The following is a 17314-nucleotide window of genomic DNA, read 5'->3' on the forward strand; positions in this document are numbered from 1 at the left end:
GGGCTGGAGCCTACTTTAAAAAAAAAAAAAGGGAAATAGATACGTGGTTGCCAGGGGCCAGAGATCAGGGACTGGATAAAAGAGCTGGATGGGCAGGAGGAGGCGGGGTTGGGTTTGAGTCTCTAAAAGAGCAACCGGAGGGATTCTTGCAGGGATGAACTGTTCTCTATCCAGACTGTATTCATGTCAATATCCTGGATTGTAGTATAGTTTGTGCAAGATGTTACCATTGGTGAAACTACCTAAAGGGTAAAGGATACCCGTCCATTTTTCCAATTGCATGTCAATCTATAATAATGTCAAAATTAAAAGTTTAATTTAAAAGAGGGACACTACTAAGAAATTCCTCCTCCTCCAGAAAAATCCAAACCACTATTTCTGAGGTCCTTCCAGAAACTGACTTCAGAAACTCCCTCTTGTTAGCAGCTATGTTCTACGGGCTGGTGTCAGGGAGGCCATTCCAAAGCCCTCCTCCCCTCCCAGCTGCCCATTCTGTTCCTCACCTGCATCCTTTACTGCTTGTGGGTTCTTCTGGAGCTGAGGCTTCGTGGCTAATGCAGCGGGGGCTTCCCTGAGTGTCACCCGGCTCCGGCTTGAAGCTCAGCGACTTGCATGCTGTTCCCTGAAGCAAAGGCTGCTTTAAAAGCATTTTTGTTCTCAGCACGTTGTTTGTGACCTAAAATCACCCTGCCATCACTTACCATCATAAAAGGGCCCAACAAGGCAAGGGAAATTATTACAAGGATCTGAAGGCAGAGTCCACAGAAGACCATGGTCAGTCACTCTGGACACAACAAGAGAAAAAGAATGGCTTAAACTACAGGTGTTTGAGTGAAAATGTGAGTATGTGACTGTATGTGGGGGGCACGGGGGGTCCCCCTTCCCAGTGCACACCTTTCCCGCACAGATCTCCTGAAGTTCTGCACTCCCTCTTTCCCTCCCCCCCTTTTCCGGTCGCCCCCATGCCTCACCGCTAGGTCGGCTAACCTGGGGGGCCCGGGAGCCTGACCTCAGAGCCTCGGGGCCAAACAGTTTCTCTGACCTCACCATTAACTGAGACCCAGCTCCGCGGACGAGGCCGGACCGCTGACCCGGACAGAAGCACAGCGAAGCGCTGGTTGGTTTAGAGACGGGTGTCCCTCTGTCGCGCAGGCTGCAGGCGCAGGCTCTGCACGGGCACGAGCCCACTGCGGGCCCCACGCCGATCGGGACCCGCTCCGTTTCCGACCCGGCCGGGCCCACCGCTCCTCGGGCACCCCGGCGGCCTCCCGCTTCTGGAAGCTTCGCCAGAGGGACGGCGACCTTGCGAACGGAGCCCGCACCCCGACCAGCACAGCGCACGCCGGCCCAGAGCTCCGGGGCCCAGGCCACCCTCCCGCCTCAGCCTCGCGGGTCGCGGGCACTCCGGGCGCGGCCACCACGCCAGGCCAGCCGCGTCTTCAGCACCGGCTACGACGCACCAGCAGTGTCGTCACACGTACACGCTGCTCCCCTCTTCGTCCTCAAAAGCACCCCAGGAGCCTTTGAGCCACGGGGAAGGGAGGCCCAAGGGGGGACAGGAAGCTGCCCAAAGTCCCGCCGTCAGTGGGCAGCGAGCGGAGCCAGGATCGGAACCCCTCGGCTCCAGGGCGAGCGGACCCCGACGCCGGCAGCCGCAACACCCCTCCCGGTGGGGACAGGCGCTCTTGCCGCTCGCTCTGCGCCCGCGGGAAATCCGGAGGGTCCAAGTTCCAGACCAATCTACAAAAAGTCACTGGCCCAAGTAAGGTCTACCCAGGGCGATGCAGAAAATCCGAACGGGGACTGAGAGCCCGCGGTGTCTCCGTCTTCCGGACCAACCCAAACCAGATAAAAGCCCGCTCTCGCGGTCTCTCTCACCTGTTCCCTCATCCCGCAAGCTGTCCGCGTAGACGCTGCACGAGGCACGGCTTCTTCGCAGCTCTGCGGAAGCAGCTCCTGCACCGGGCTGTGGATCTCCTGGGACGGGAGGGCCGGGAACCGCTCGGACACCAACAGCTCTAGGACCCGCTCCAGGGTGCGCATCTCAGGCCGAAGCCACCGAGCGGTGGCAAAGCTCCGGGAGCCGCCCGACGCTTTCCCGGGGCCCAGCGGCAAAAGCCCCAAGAGCAGGCGGGAGGCCACCAGGCTGCGCCCCGGAGGTGGGGAGGCGGGCCCGCGCCTGGCGGCAGGCGCACTAACTCCTGGGGGGTCTCGTCGGAGCCTTTGCGCTCCTGGGAGCCTGGGCCGGACGCCAGGGTCGGGTTCCTAGATCTCCCGACCCTGAAACCAGCTGGGACGGCCGTCGAAGGCGCCAGGCGCCCCGGGCAAGCAAAAACAGCGGGATCGGCGTGCCCCGGGCTCCGGGTCCCAGCGCAGCAGCCCAACCCCAGCCCGGGGGAGCTGTCTCCAGGGCCGTGGCCTCTGCGCGTTCGGGGCGCTGGGGCGCCTGCCCCTCGACCCGCTTCCGCCCGGGGTTGGGAGGCACAGTCGCAGGCGGCTCTCTCCTCTCTGTCCTGCTCCCACCAGGGAAGTCCCGGCACTAAAGTCTGGTGTCCCAACACCAACGGCACCAGCTGGGGACCAATGTGAGGACGACGTCTCCCCAGTGACAGCATCGTCTCTGGCCTGGCGCCAACTCACCCGGGAGGGAAAACGTGACCCCAGCGGCGGGGCCACTTGGAAGACAAGAGGCGGGCCGCGGGGGGGACCCAAACACCCGCGAGCCCTCTGCTGGTGGCCGAGGGCGGAGAGGCGCGCACGGGGCGGCGCGAGGTCGAAGCTCGGGTCTTCAAGAAGGAAACTAGAAAGGTAGCTCAAGGCCAATGTGACCCGCGAGAACAAGACCAGAGTCATAAGCCCAGGAAAGCTTATTAAAATGCGAGTTCTCAGGCCGCCTGGGTGGCTCAGTCGGTTAAGCCTCTGCCTTGGGCTGGGGTCGTGGTCCCGAGGTCCCGGGATTGAGTCCCGAGAGGGGCTCCCTGCTCGGTAGGGAGTCTGCTTCTCCCTCTCTCTGCCCGTCCCTTGTGTTCTCACTCAAATAAATAAATAAAATTAAATGCCAATTCTCGGGGGGTCGGGGAGGCTGCTTGGCTCAGGTCATAATCCCAGGGTCCTGGGTTGGAGCCCCGTGGGGCCACCCTGGTCAGTGAGAGTCTGCTTCTCCCTCTCCTTCTGCCCTTCCCGCCCAAGGCCCCGCACCCCCGCTTGTGCTCGTGCTTTCCCGCTCTTATAAATAAAATCTTAAAAAAAATAAAATAAAATGTGAATTCTCCAGCTCATGCGAGATGCGGTGCGTCAGGGTATCGGGGAGGGGCCCAAAAATCTGAAGTTTTACCAGGGCCTCCCAAGAAATTCTTCCTGCACTGAGAGGCTGGAGAATCGGCGACCCAGGAATAAAAGAGTTAAAGGAGGTCCCCACCACTCGGGTTACTCTGGGGCGGATGGAAGAGAAGCCCTTGCTAGGATCAGGAACCGGGGACGTCCCATCCAAGCCCCTGGGCTCTGGAAGCGCTGAAGACCGGAAACCGGAACGCTTCCAAGGCTGCAGGAGGCCCCTAGGAGGCCAAGAAAGTGGCGGTCCCTCCCACGTCAGCATGCTCTCGGGCCCAGCCGGCGGGGCGCGTGCGTCGGGGCCTGCCGGGAAATGTAGTCCTCAGGGCGGCCGCGCGCCTGCGTCCTGCGCAGCTTCCCGGGGAGCCTGGGAAAGTTGTGGGCCCGGACGCAGTAATTCCCTGAGCCGCCAGAGGGCGTAGCTGTCCCGCGGTCGCGGGCGGCGGGGCTCCCATCCCGCTAGGGCTACGCCAACCGGCTGCCGCCAGCCCTGACCCTGCGGCGAGCGCGTGGACGAGCGACGGGCGGCGGGCCCCTGTCCGGCCGGGTCCCCGCTGCCGCTCCCTGCGCCCCGGCCGGGCCTTCCCGGGGTTGTCCGGGGCCCGGAGCGCCCGTCGGGGCGCCGGGACATCCCGTGGGGAGCGCGCAGGGGCCGTGCCCGCGCCCCGGGCGGCCGATTTGTAACCGGCTTTTAGAAGTTCCCGCGACGTGTCTCTCCTCGCCTTTCCCCGAGTGCCCGCTTTGCACACACCCTCTTTATCCGGGGGCCGTGGGAGCGCGGGCTCGCTGGGGCCGATCTGGGGAGAAGCCGGGAGCCCCGGGGTGCAGTGAGGGTCCCTGCGGAAGGGCGGGTGGAGGGACGGCGGGACAGCCAGGGCCCTGCTGGACGTGGTGGAGGGTTGGGGCCCATCTGGGGAGGGCGGCCAGCTGCGAGGCTGAGCATGGTCAGGGCGGTTCCACAGCCCAAGCGGCTGGGTTCCTGGATGCCATCCAGGGAGGAGGGTTCGATGCCTGGGGTGGGGTTGGGGGGGACGTGGAAGCTTTCTAGGAACGAGTGGTGGGGAGCAGTAGCCTTGCTTGAGCGCTTCCTCTGTGCCAGGCCAGGCAGCTGCCGTTGGCTTCCACGCAGTTGGATCCACCACAGGAAATTTTATGGAATCGATGCTATGATTATTTTCATGTTACAGACAGAAGCACTGGGTGTCAGGGTCACAAAGCGAGCAGGTTATCGCACGTGGATGAGTCTGCTGCTGAAGTTCAGGTTACCGTCAAGATAAAGGATGATAAGGTCACAGTGTACATTTGGGATGACTAGGTAGGAAGATTATGAGTATTTTTTAACTTGTGCCGCTGCAGAGAAGAGGACAGGTTCATGAGGTATCTGGGCAAATACAGAGAGAGGATCTGTAGCATAAGGTGGGTACCGATATTGAGACCTGCATGTGACCATGTCTGTGACCTCAGAGATCGCACTAAGAACATTTGGATGATTTGAGACATGAGCGTTGCAGAGATCTGTTCATTCCAACCTTCTCACCATTTCCCTCTGGCATTTACTGTGTGACCTGGGACATGTCATTCAGTGCCCCTGAGCCTCCAACCTCGGTCCCCTCCTCTGTACTCAGGGCATCATACTAGTCCCCACGTCCTCGCTCTGGGTGAGGGCTACGTGACCTGCCATATGCGGGAGTCTTTGAACAGCACGTGGACACAGTGCCATGAACGTGATCAGTGTCCTTGGTTACTCATGCGGACCAGATGGCTGGTGGCCCGCCCTGAGGCAGTGTATCGTTCTCATGAGAAAGCCACTTGACATGCCATCGCAGGACGAGGGTCAGGCTGATGTCGGCTGAAGTACACAGCCCTTGAGGGGAGAAGAATGAAGGGTTGTGGATCTGTAGCCTTTGGAAGCAAGGCTCTAACTACCTAAGATGCCCGTGGCCGCAGGTGACCAATGGTGACTCAGAGCCACATGGACTTTCAGGGTGACTCACCGGAGTTGTCAGTATTGCTCCCCATTTCTTCTGTGGCCTGTGTATCTAGAGAAACAGAAGACAGCCCATATTAGACTGGGTTTGGAGTTCCAGGCCACCAGATGTATAGGGGTTCATTTAAGGGATGGGGCCCTTAGCCTTGTGCCCATGAAATATTAAAGCCAAGCTGTCCAATAGAACTTTCTGCAATTATGTCTGTGGAACACTTGAAATGTGGCTAGTATGAATGAGAAACTGAATTTTTAGTATTAATTAAACTGAAACTGCCACATGGGACTATCATATTGGGCAGCACAGTTCTAGAGGGTCCGTGGATGTTCGAGAACATTCTGTGAACTTTTTAAATTGGATGTGTGTGTATTTTTTCTAGGGAGTGAGTCCATGGCTTTCATCAGCTTCTCATAACTACCAACAAAATTAGGATCTGCTGCTTTATGGCTTTGGCAGAAAGTAAGCAAGTTAAGGGAGCTGAGTATGGCCTCTGGTAACCACTGCTGTTCCTTCTTTCTCATTTTATCTTGTCCTCAGCTGTGGGTGGCTCCTCATGATAACCCCCTATGCTGTTTACTTCTTCATAGCAGGCTGGGACCGTTAACCCAAAGCCCACTGATGTCAAACTGAAACTCTCATACATTCAGTTGTTTTAAACAGTCCAAAAAACAAATTTTCAAAGCCATTTGGAGCCTACCTATTTACATACTCCATAAAACCTCACCCATCATCTGCAAACCACAGGTAAGTCAAATACTGGGGTACATAAAAGACCCCAGACTGCTGCTACACTTTGGAACTGTCTGACCTGGGGGCTCCCCACCAAGCTGCTCAGTGTCATTACCTAAACACAAACATTTCCTCTCTCATTTCCCCTTCTTCCCTGCAAATATCCTTGTCCTATTTCCCATCTGGGGGCTGGCGCCCATGCCTCTGTCTCTGGAAGGTCTCTTGCGGGGAGGGAGTTCCCCTCTCAGACAACCCTGACCTTGTGCTGCCCAAACAAAGCTTGTTACTGCCTCTCATGGTCCTGTGTCTTCCTCGATCACCACCCCCGCAGTCCCTGAACTCACCACGAATCCTTATAAGAGAGAGACAGGAGGAGCAGAGTTAGTAGTGGGAGATATTACTATGGAAGCCAGTAGGTGGTGTGATGCCAGGAAGGGGTCATGAAGCCAAGAATGCAGGCAGCCTCCAGAAACTGAAAGAGGCAAGGAAATGGATTCTTGCCTGAAGCCTCCAGAAGGAATGTCACCCTCTAACAACTTGAGTTTAGATTTCTCACCTCCAGAAGGCTAAGAGGGAAAAAAAAAGTTTTTATTTTAAGCCACTAAGTTTGTGATAATTTGTTACAGCAACAATAGGAAACTAACATAATTTGTATATGCCTACCTGTAAATATTTCTACATCTATCCATCTGTGTCTGCTAAGGTAAATATGACTTCTTACCCGCATCTCCAGCTCTGATCCATTACCATGTGGGTCATTCTAGCCTTCCCTTCTTGCTTAACTATAACTGCACTCACCAACAGTGGCTCCCACCATCCGGCATCCATAAACTGAATTTGTTCAACCAGTACACATGTAAGGCAGTTTCAGAAATGTTCAGCCAGGGGCACCTGGGTGGCTCAGTCGTTAAGCGTCTGCCTTCGGCTCAGGTCATGATCTCAGGGTCCTGGGATTGAGCCCCGCATCAGGGTCCCTGCTCGGCGGGAAGCCTGCTTCTCCCTCTCCCAGTCCCCCTGCTTGTGTTCCTGCTCTTGCTATCTCTCTCTCTCTCTCTCAAATAAATAAATAAAATCTTTTTTAAAAAGATTTTATTTATCCATTCATGAGAGACAGAGAGAGAGATGCATAGGCAGAGGGAGAAGCAGGCTCCCCGCGGAGCAGGGAGCCCGATGCAGGACTCGATCCCAGGACCCCGGGATCATGACCTGAGCCGAAGGCAGACGCTTAACCGACTGAGCCACCCAGGCGTCCCAATAAATAAAATCTTAAAAAAAAAAAAGAAATGTTCAGCTATACCCCCGTGAGAATTTACCACCCTGAGGACAGTGCTTTGTCTTTAGCTTGGCCCCCCACATTTATTTTTTATTCATCCCCCAACTTTTAAATTTTGAAATATTTTATTTTAAGATTTTATTTATTTATTTGACACACACACAGAGAGAGAGAGAGAGAGAGAGCACAAGCAGGGGGAGTGGCAAGCAGAGGGAGAAGCAGGCTCCCTGCTGAGCAAGGAGCCCTATGCGGGACTCGATCCCAGGACCCTGACCTGAGATCATGACCTGGGCCAAAGGCAGACGCTTCACCAACTGAGCCACCCAGGTGTCCCAAGTTTTGAAATATTTTAAATATATGGAAAATTTGCTTTCTTGTTGGCAAGCTTAGTGCTGTGGATGCTGATTCTCTCCTTGTTCTGCTCATTGCCTCTGGATTTTGGTCCCCTTCCCCTGAGGAGCTCCCCCAGTAGATGCTTGGCAGGGTTTTAGACCTGCTTGACCCGCACCCCTACCCCGTTGCCTCACCCAAGCCCTTGGCCTTCCCAGATCTGCCTGACTCCACTCCTGGTGGCTTTGTGGCTCCTGTCACATCCCTCTTCAACCTCCAGTCTCTCCCAGGAGCTTGTCCCCAGGGACACATCTGTATAATTGTATGCAGTGGTACTGGAGAGAAAGGTTCCGTGCTGAGAGACTTGGAAGGGAAGCGGAGACTATCAGGACAGCAAACATGAACAGAGATTCAAGACAGGTTGGAAATCCCAGAGCAGAATGTCACCTGCCCCACATTCTACCTGGAGCTCTGGGAGGGAGACATCCTGTCAGTGCCCCACACCAACAGAAGGAGGCAAAAGGAGGTCAGAAATGCCAGCCTGGCACTTAGCAGAGTGGCCCTGAGATGATGCTCATGGCTCATTTGTAGCATGAGCGAGTCCCCGCTGCAGGTCTCAGAAAGACTCTGTAGAGATGTTAAGAAGAGTCTTGGTCGGGGTGCCTTGGTGGCTCAGTCGTTAAGCGTCTGCCTTCGGCTCAGGTCATGATCCCGGGGTCCTGGGAATCGAGCCCCGCACTGGGCTCCCTGCTCCGCGGGAAGCCTGCTTCTCCCTCTCCCACTCCCCCTGCTTGTGTTCCCTTTCTCGCTGTGTCTCTCTCTCTGTCCAAATAAATAAATAAAATCTTTTTTTTAAAGATTTTATTTATTTATTCATAAGAGACAGACAGAGAGAGAGAGAGAGAGGCAGAGGGAGAAGCAGGCTCCCTGCTGAGCAGGGAGCCCGACGCGGCACTCGATCCCAGGACCCGGGGATCATGACCTGAGCCGAAGGCAGACGCTTAACCATCTGAGCCACCCAGGCACCCAATAAATAAAATCTTTAAAGAAAAAAAAAAAAAAAAGAGTCTTGGTCGGCCAGAAGAGGCCCGGGATAGGGAGGAAGAAGGCCCAAGTTGTGCAACTCCCCTTATTGGGAGCCATACCAGCATCTGATGTGGCCATGCCCACAGCCAGCCAGAATCAGTGATACAATGGCCAACATTCAAACACCGAGGAGGAGGAGGGACCAAAGGGGACAGGTCGGTCCTTTTTTTCTTCGATCATTCCGTGTAAGCTCTCTCTGTATCCAGATACCTTCTTGGGGAGGAAGAGGAGTATGAGTCGGAGGGAGTGGAGGAGAGGAATGGGGAAAGGGAAAGAAGAGGAAGAGGAAAAGTAGGAGGAGAGACAGAGGAGTAAAGAAGCCTTCTTGGAGGGGCACCTGGGTGGCTCAGTTGGTTAAGCATATGCTTTTGGCTCAGGTCATGATCTCAGGGTCCTGGGATCAGATGAGTCCGGAGTAAAGTCGGGCTCTGCCTGGCGGGGAGTCTGCTTCTCCCTCTGTCTCTGTCCCTCCCCCCGCTTGTGCACACGAGCACACGCTCTCTTTCTCAAATACATAAATAAAATCTTTTTTAAAAAAAGAAGACTTCTTGGAGACTTCAGTACTGATGGACATTGTGCATTACCCATTGAAGGAGATAGCGCAGTGTAGAGATCCCCAGACATCCTGGTCAAGGGATTACTTTGTTTAGAGAACACGTACTCATATCCCATAACGCTAGTCCTCCCTGAAAGACTTTGGGAACTATGGCTCTATAATTTAAATTTGTGACCAGTGCATATGGGCCCATGACACGGATGGGAGGTGATGGGGATCCCTAACAGATACGCAGTGAGACGCTAAAGAGACTTCCCCCTCTCAAATCTGCTTTGAGCGCCCCTGGGGTGGACATGGTCTGAAGCCCTTCTTGGGTTTTGTCTCAGAGGGTCATGCCCCATTTAAGGAAAGTTCTTTCCAAGCTCCCAGAGTCTGTCTTACTGTAAACAGAGATTTTACTGGATCTTTTTTAAAGGGAACAACTCTACTAAAGTTAATTCAGAGGGCAAGCAGCTGGGGTCCTCCAGGTCACTAGGGGTCCCCAGTCATTTCCATGATGCCCCCAAACTGCAGCCTGAAGTTGTGATAGCTCTAAGGCATCTTGCCAGTAGTCAATGACTGGGGAAAGACAACAAGAAACAGTGGAGCCGGGCATTGAAAGCCTATCCAAACCACAGCAAAGATCCACAGCTGGACTCCCGCCAAGCTGAAGAAAGCCTTCTGTGGCCACCGGAGACCGTGTTGGTGATGAACTGGAGTCACCCAGAGCAGCATTTCTGAGAACCCCTGGGGCAAGAGGCGCACATGACGAGGATGTTGTGTTGGGTGTGATCCTGGATGAGCATAGTGGGAAGGAGGAGCAGCCTGAGGGGCGGCCCATTCCTTAACACAGAGAGGGTACTAATGGGAATATTTATAAATACAGTTGCAGCTGCCGTGGGAGACCGGGAGGGGAGGTGCGTTGCACTCCGCATGCTGAGGGTCCCCTCCCGCAGGACCGGAGACACTGCAGCTGGGGCCCCCCCTGACTGGGCGGCAAGAACTGAGCCGCTCACGCCCGCAGCCCAAGATCCTTATGAAATCCCAGGGAGAGACCCGTGTCCCATTGCCTGGCAGCACATATCTATAGGCAGAACAGACAACAAAAGTCTTGCTCTCTTCTCCCTGGGGAGAAGATTTTAATGTCTACAACGCAAACATTCCTTAGACATCTGTAAACTTCTCTCAAAATTTTCTGGGACTGGGGCTCCTAAAACCAGATTTCAATTATAAATGCTAATTGGTTAAACTTTTTTTTTTTTAAGATTTTATTTACTTATTTGTGTGTGTGTGTGTGTGAGAGAGAGAGGGAGAGAGCACAAGCAGGGGGAGCGGCAGGCAGAGGGAGAAGCAGGCTCCCCGCTGAGCAGGGAGCCCGATGTGGGGCTCTATCCCAGGACCCTGAGATCATGACCTGAGCCGAAGGCAGACGCTTAACCGACTGAGCCACCCAGGCGTCCCTAATTGGTTAAACGTTTAATACATGATCAGGGCACCTGGGTGGCTCAGTCACTTAAGTATCCGACTCTTGATTTTGGCTCTGGTCATGATCCAGGTCGTGGGACTGAGCCCTGAGTCCTGCTCTGCGCTCAGCAGGGAGCCTGCTTGGGGTTCTCTCTCTCTCTGAAATAAATAAATGAATCTTTAAAAAAAAAACATTTAATACATGATCAGCTCTAGAGAAGACATCTTAATTATAGTTCATTGAAAATTTTACACAGTTGGTAGAATATTGGCATATTTAAGGAGCAGACAACACCAGAAAGATTCTGACACTGACTTAATGTATTTTGATTCTTGCCCTTAGAAGCCAGGTCCCACCTCTACACCCACAAGGCTGCTGACTACAATCACCCATGACTCTCTGCCTGAGGATTTTTTCTCACTCATTGTGCTGGGCTCCTTCTTCTCTGTTCCCCATCACCAACCCCAGGGTCAGCCTCATGATTTTTTTGATCACTATCAGGTAATAGAACGTCTTCAGTGAGCTTAGTATTCCACAAGGTCAGTGTCCCGTCCAAGGTGATAACCACAACTCTAATCTATTTTCCGTGTCTTTGCCTCACCCTTCCCCCAGCTCAGGCCTGGCCCAGGCTGAAGTCTGCAGTAGGAAAGGGGAACAAGGTGTGGTGTGGCATGATCCTCCTGCTGAGACTCAGCCCGCATCTCCCTCCCTCCCCTTTTGCAACCATTTGTCCCCAAGGGTCTGTTGAGCATGAGGAGGAACAAGAGGTCAGGGTCATGACGTGCATCTCCTTTATCTGGATGGATTTTAGCAGCTGTTTAAATCTGACATTTTCTCCTTTGGGTGGGGCTTTCATGGCTACTTTGGAGACCTCATCTCTGGATCTCGATCCCCTGCATTTCCCTGATATATGACCTCCACGTGGAGAACGTCCCCCAATCCTTCCCCCCACCTTTTTTTAAAAAGATTTTATTTATTTATTTCAGAGAGACATCCAGATAGCGCACAAGCAGGGGGAGGGGTGGAGGGAGATGGAGAAGCAGGCTCCCCGCTGAGCAGGGAGCCCACAGTGGGGCTCCATCCCAGGACCCAGGGATCATGACCTGAGCCACCCACGCACCCCCCAGTCACTCCCTTTTCAACTGTATTTGTGATTCTGACTTCTTCCACTGTCTCTCCCAAACTTGGAGGGAGACCAGTCGAGGCATCCCCGTGGCCTCCTTGAAGACCCATCCCCTTAGTAAATTTGAGGTGTAAGGCATTTTCCACTCGGAAACCCAGTAGTTTTTCCATCCTCTCCCAAGAAAGCCCCTCTCAATTCCAAACCTCCCCCCGCCCCCCAGACGCAATCATGTTAGTAAACCTTCTCTAAGGGTGAAGAGCCAGGCTTCACCTGTTTGTGGCCTTTGGGTCACACGACGCCGAGTCAGAGGGACAGAGAGCATGTCAACAAATCACACACCAAAGCCAAAGAAGTGAACACAGCTTCAATTTTAATGGTGTCCTCAGGGGAAGGATTTGTTGATCCACACCATTTTCTTGGATTTTTCATAGTCCCCCAGGATCGTGGGTGAGTAGGTCACGTGGCTTTTTTGGCAAAAGCCACTTCCACCCAGTGTCTTCTGCGTCACGGTCCACAGCCACTCCCTCAGATCCTCATCATTTCTGTGCCTCCCCAGTTGCCTCCCCAGTAAAAAGCTCAGCATGTTTTGAGAGGCCAACGTGGGTTTTAGGTATTCGTCTGCCTTCTTCCTGATGCTTGGGTTGGGCGTGCTGGGACCCGCTTCAGAGTGTCCTTCCTCCATGCCTGGCTGACACCACAGATGGCACCAGGAAGAAGCACAACCGAAAAAAAAAAAAACCTGTAAAAGTTGATGGAATCGAGAATTACTTATAGGAGAAGTAACAGGTGCCCCAGAAGTCCCTCCGCACGTCCATCTACTTGCACATGCGTGTGCACATGAACACACACACCCCGACTTAGTCATAAGATGACTGCCTTGAGATGGTATCTGCTATGAAATGCCAGCTTTATCGCTTATTTGAGCTCCACATATATATGAAGATATTTCTAGAATCTCTATTTTGTTCCATGGACACGTGTATCAATTCCTGTTTCAACTGCTAACCTGATAGAGTTTGTTTTAATAGATAGTATGACAAGGGGCGCCTGGGTGGCTCAGTCGTTAAGCGTCTGCCTTCGGCTCAGGTCATGATCCCGGGGTCCTGGGATCGAGCCCCACGTCGGGCTCCCTGCTCGGCGGAGAGCCTGCTTCTCCCTCTCCCACTCCCCCTGCTTGTGTTCCCTCTCTCGCTGTGTCTCTCTCCATCAAATAAATAAATAAAATCTTAAAAATAAAATAGATAGTATGACAAGCTCTCCCCTGGGAAAGTCCCTCATATTTTCTCTTCAAGGTAATTGTATAACCCAGTCATCTAGTTCCAAATCTACACTCAAAACCCTGTTGTGATTTCTGATTGGGATTGCACTGAAATCATAGATTTAGAGGAGAATTGATATCATTTCAAAGATTAGTCTTCCTTCCCCCCCCGAAAAAATAATTTAAAATATTATTTTAGTGTCCAAACAGGAAGTGCACAAAAAGGTTCATGTATATTTTCCCTAGGTTTCTTTAAAAGTTAATTATATTTGTAGGTGTTTCACCATGCTTGTGACTAATGAGAATCGGACATTTACTTCTATTCTATTTCCTAGAGGAATTGTATGCAAAATTTATTGTGTGTGTGTGTTTAACTTTTATCAACTGACCTTTCCTGATCTACTTCCTGGGTGATGGCTTTGGTTTTTCTAAGGAGGAAATCCCTTTAGAGAAAGGCAGTTTTGCTACTTTCTTTTGGTGACATGATAATGGACACTGATAATAGGTCTTATCCCTTTCTGAGGTCTTTTAGACCCTGAACACAGTATCTGAATGTCTTGACATGGCTCTAGAGGGGGTGGGAGGAAAGTGGGGGGAGTGGGCTTTCCCTGCCTCTCAGGAAAAAGACTGTGTGACCTGGCTCTCATTGACTTCAACTGTTTCAAGTGTCACATGAATGAGGATAATAGCCGTCCCTCCTCTAGCATTGCTCGCCCACTCACTGTTGTCCGCCCTGAGCCAGAGGTAAACCAGGTGATAACGTCCAGCGTTCGGATCTTGCACGTGGCCCCAAGGTTCTGAGAGCCATTGTGAGTCACCACACCTCTGGGGCTTAGCCAATCAGGCCTTAGGGCTCAGGGAACAAGAAGACAAGGAGAGAAAGAATTCTTCCTCTCACTCCTCGGTCTCTCTTCTGGACCTTTCTCTATAGAAATCTGAGTGGTCTCTGAGGTAAGCCATCCATCTGTAATATGGTCTGGGACCGTTACCACACTAACCCACCTGATGAACCCCAGCCCTACTGGATAGAAGGGGGAGGTTACAGGACTATCATTTGCTCAGACTGGCACAGAGACGGTCTGTAGAGACGTGGGGAGGAGCAGGGCCTCTAGATCTGGCCTTTTTACTTCTGGTCCCAGCTCTGTGTAGCCTGAGCCATGCCTTAATTTCTCTACTGAGTCAATAACAAAACACAGTAAGTACCTGCCCCCAACCTTGGCACTGGGTCGGATTCAAAAAATACTGCCCAAAGCTTTGGGAGGCAGGGCAGTCTGGGGGTCCTGGTGAGGTATCAGGGGTGTGGGGCTCATGGTCAGCTATCGGGGTGAGTGCAGTCTTCGAACACGATTGGTCATGACACTCACAGACAGCCTCTCCAGGCCTTCAGCGGATCTGTCAGCACCTAGTTCCCAGCCTTAGATCTTTTCCTTCTTGAAATGCCTTTCTCTTTAACCTTTCTTGACTGATGGGGGGGAACGAGTCCTAAGCCATCTCTTAGGACTACGCTGGAAACAAGTGTGTGTGGCGGGGAGGTGGCAGGGGGAAGAGGCTCCTGGGGCCACGGAATCCACTTGAGTTTCATCATCTTTTTCAGGCTTCCTCCGTTGTGCCCACCTGGGGCACTGGCCAGTCATGGAGAAAGAAAACTCTGAAGTCAAACCCAGCACAGGCACACCAAGTGATGAGAAGAAAAGTAACAGCTCAAAAGCGCCCGCCAAAAATATTCTGTACTATCTACTAGGGAGGCAGGTGGGGATACACAGGAATGATGTGGATCTGTCCAGGTGGCTGTGGATGCTGGCCTGAGCCACACAGCAGGGTGGAGCTGGCCCTTGCTAAAAAAGCATGGGTCTTACCTGCTTATGCCTACCCACAATTTTTGAAAATGTAAAACAACAACAAAAAATTGATTTCAAGTAACATACACCTCCCTTGTTTCAGCTACGACAATAAAAGCTGAGTTTTTATCCCTTCCGGTTTGATATGTTTTTCTTGCCCAAACGGCGTTTTTAGGTTAGTTACACCGGACAGGGGATTCCATGCATGGTAACGTGGAATGCGGCAGCTCGCACAGCCCGGGAGGTGGTGAGATCCGACGGCAGGTCGCAAATCGTCCACCTTTAACCTGAAACAAAAGCCAGGGACCGGAGATGTAGATAGAAGTGGGTCCCTCCGGGAACGGAGACTCCTGTCCCTAGGCATTTGAGGAGACACCGGTTGTGTCCCCCTGGAAAACCTAGTTGCTACCCTGGTGAAAGACATGAAGAACGGGCCACGAGCGGGGTGGGGAAGTTTAGGATACTGGTTTTGGTTTTTTTTTTAATTCCGACGCTCATGGGAATATCATTGAGACACTACCGCATTGTGTCTTGGTTCCATTTCATATTTTTAAAAAATCAGAGCACACGGTGTTTTAATATGGGAACGTCACACCTTCAGGGCCCCCTGAAGGTAACGGCTCTTCGCACTGCCCCCCGAAGTGTGCACGGCCGGGCCCCTCGGCGGGGTGGGGTAAAGCCGGGCGGGCGGCGGCTGCGGACACTGTGCGGGACTGAAGGCCCCAGCCCGTCTCAGCAGGACTGGGGCGCCGGCTCCCCGGACAGAGCGCCCCCCCTCCCCGGGAGGCTGCGGGGCGCGACAGGCCGTCGGGGAAGTGGGCACGCGAGTGAGGACGTGCGGCGTGGAGAAGCGGGCCGAGGCCGAGGGGAGGCGCTGTGGGGACGCGGCCAGCCTGCGGGGGCGGGGGGTAACGACCGGGGGACCCGGGCGCGGGCGGAGCCGGGGGAGCAGCGCCGCGGCGGGCACGCCTGTGCCGGGCGGTGGGGCCGCTGCCTGTCCCTGCGCCCCCTGCCGGGCGGGGACGGTCCTGCGCCCCCCCACCTACCCCCGCAACCCGCCTGCCGGCACCTGGGGGCGCCCGCTCCTCCCCGCCCCTCCGGCCGCCGGTGATGCGGGACCGCTGCAGCCCTCCACGTCCGGTCACCTCCTCCCCGGGCCTGTCCCCTCGCCGCGCGCCATCTGACTCGGCCTCCGGGGTCCCCGGAGGGGCGGCTTCGCGCACCGGGTGCCGCGCCGCTCACAGCCGACGGGGGCGCGACGGGCCGCGCCGCTTGGGACGAGTCCCACTGTCATCCCTTCGAGCGACGGGAAGCGCGGCGCAGAGGGCTGTACCCTGTGGTGCCAGGCGGCGCGGACGGTCCCCGAGCCGGCGCAGCAGGGGGCTCTCGGGACGCCCCGCAGCGGCCCGCACCGCCTACCGCGCCTCTCCCGGGGGCGCCTGGCCCTCGGCGGAGGCCGGTCCGGGGCAGTGACACGCGCGGTGGCCACTCTGACCGCAAACCCACTGAGGGCCGTACTCGTGGGGCAGAGGCGGTGCGGCGGGGTGGGGTGGGGGGCTTGGAGGTTAGAGAGGCCTCCTCACAGAGCCTCCACCATCGATCGTACTGGACGGACGTCCCCCCGCCACAAAGTTACTGGGGGGATGCGCTTCAGTGTCCATGTGGAGGGCTCCATTTGTGTCTCCGGAAATCAGAAGCACACATAAGACATCCAAAAGGGCAGTGGCTGGTAGAGACAGAAAGACAGGAGAGGGAGACAGAAAGGGGTGAAGGAAAAGGAAATTGACCCCAGAAGTCGATCCTGGGCCCCCCCTGCACAGGACTGGCCATGTCCACACCCATCCTCCTTAAGAGCCTCCTGCCTTCTGGTTTGTCTAGGGGCTCAGACCCTCTTCTGAAAAGAATCCTTCTTAGGGGCTTCCCGTCCCCTGTCCAGTGCCTGGAGAACCAGCACCAAACGTCCAGGGAAGATGCTCCATCCTTCCCAAAGGCTCCGGAAAAGGGGACACAATGCCCACCCTTCCTCTGTCTTCCTGGGGAGCAACAAGAAGTGAAAATGAAACCAGGAAGGGGTGGCCCACCTCTCTTTCCCACTTTTCAATTGGCTGCCCGCCTCCCCTTCTCTCTACCCCAAGTCTGAGACAGCTGGAAGGAAAGGGGACGAAGGGGCTCCCTGATGTGTGTAACGGGGTCTGTGCTCCGAGGGATACCAGAGACCGTTTAGCGGAAGGGTACGTGGACACACCGCCTGTGCATTATGGATACATTTATAATTGTAAGGAATCTTTCTAAAGAAAACATACATCCGGGGGGGCCTGGTTGGCTCAGTCGGGTAAGCGTCTCACTTTTGGTTTCAGCTTGG

This window comes from Phoca vitulina, unplaced genomic scaffold, assembly GCF_004348235.1.
Source record: "Phoca vitulina isolate PV1807 unplaced genomic scaffold, GSC_HSeal_1.0 scaffold39, whole genome shotgun sequence".
NCBI lineage: Eukaryota > Metazoa > Chordata > Mammalia > Carnivora > Phocidae > Phoca > Phoca vitulina.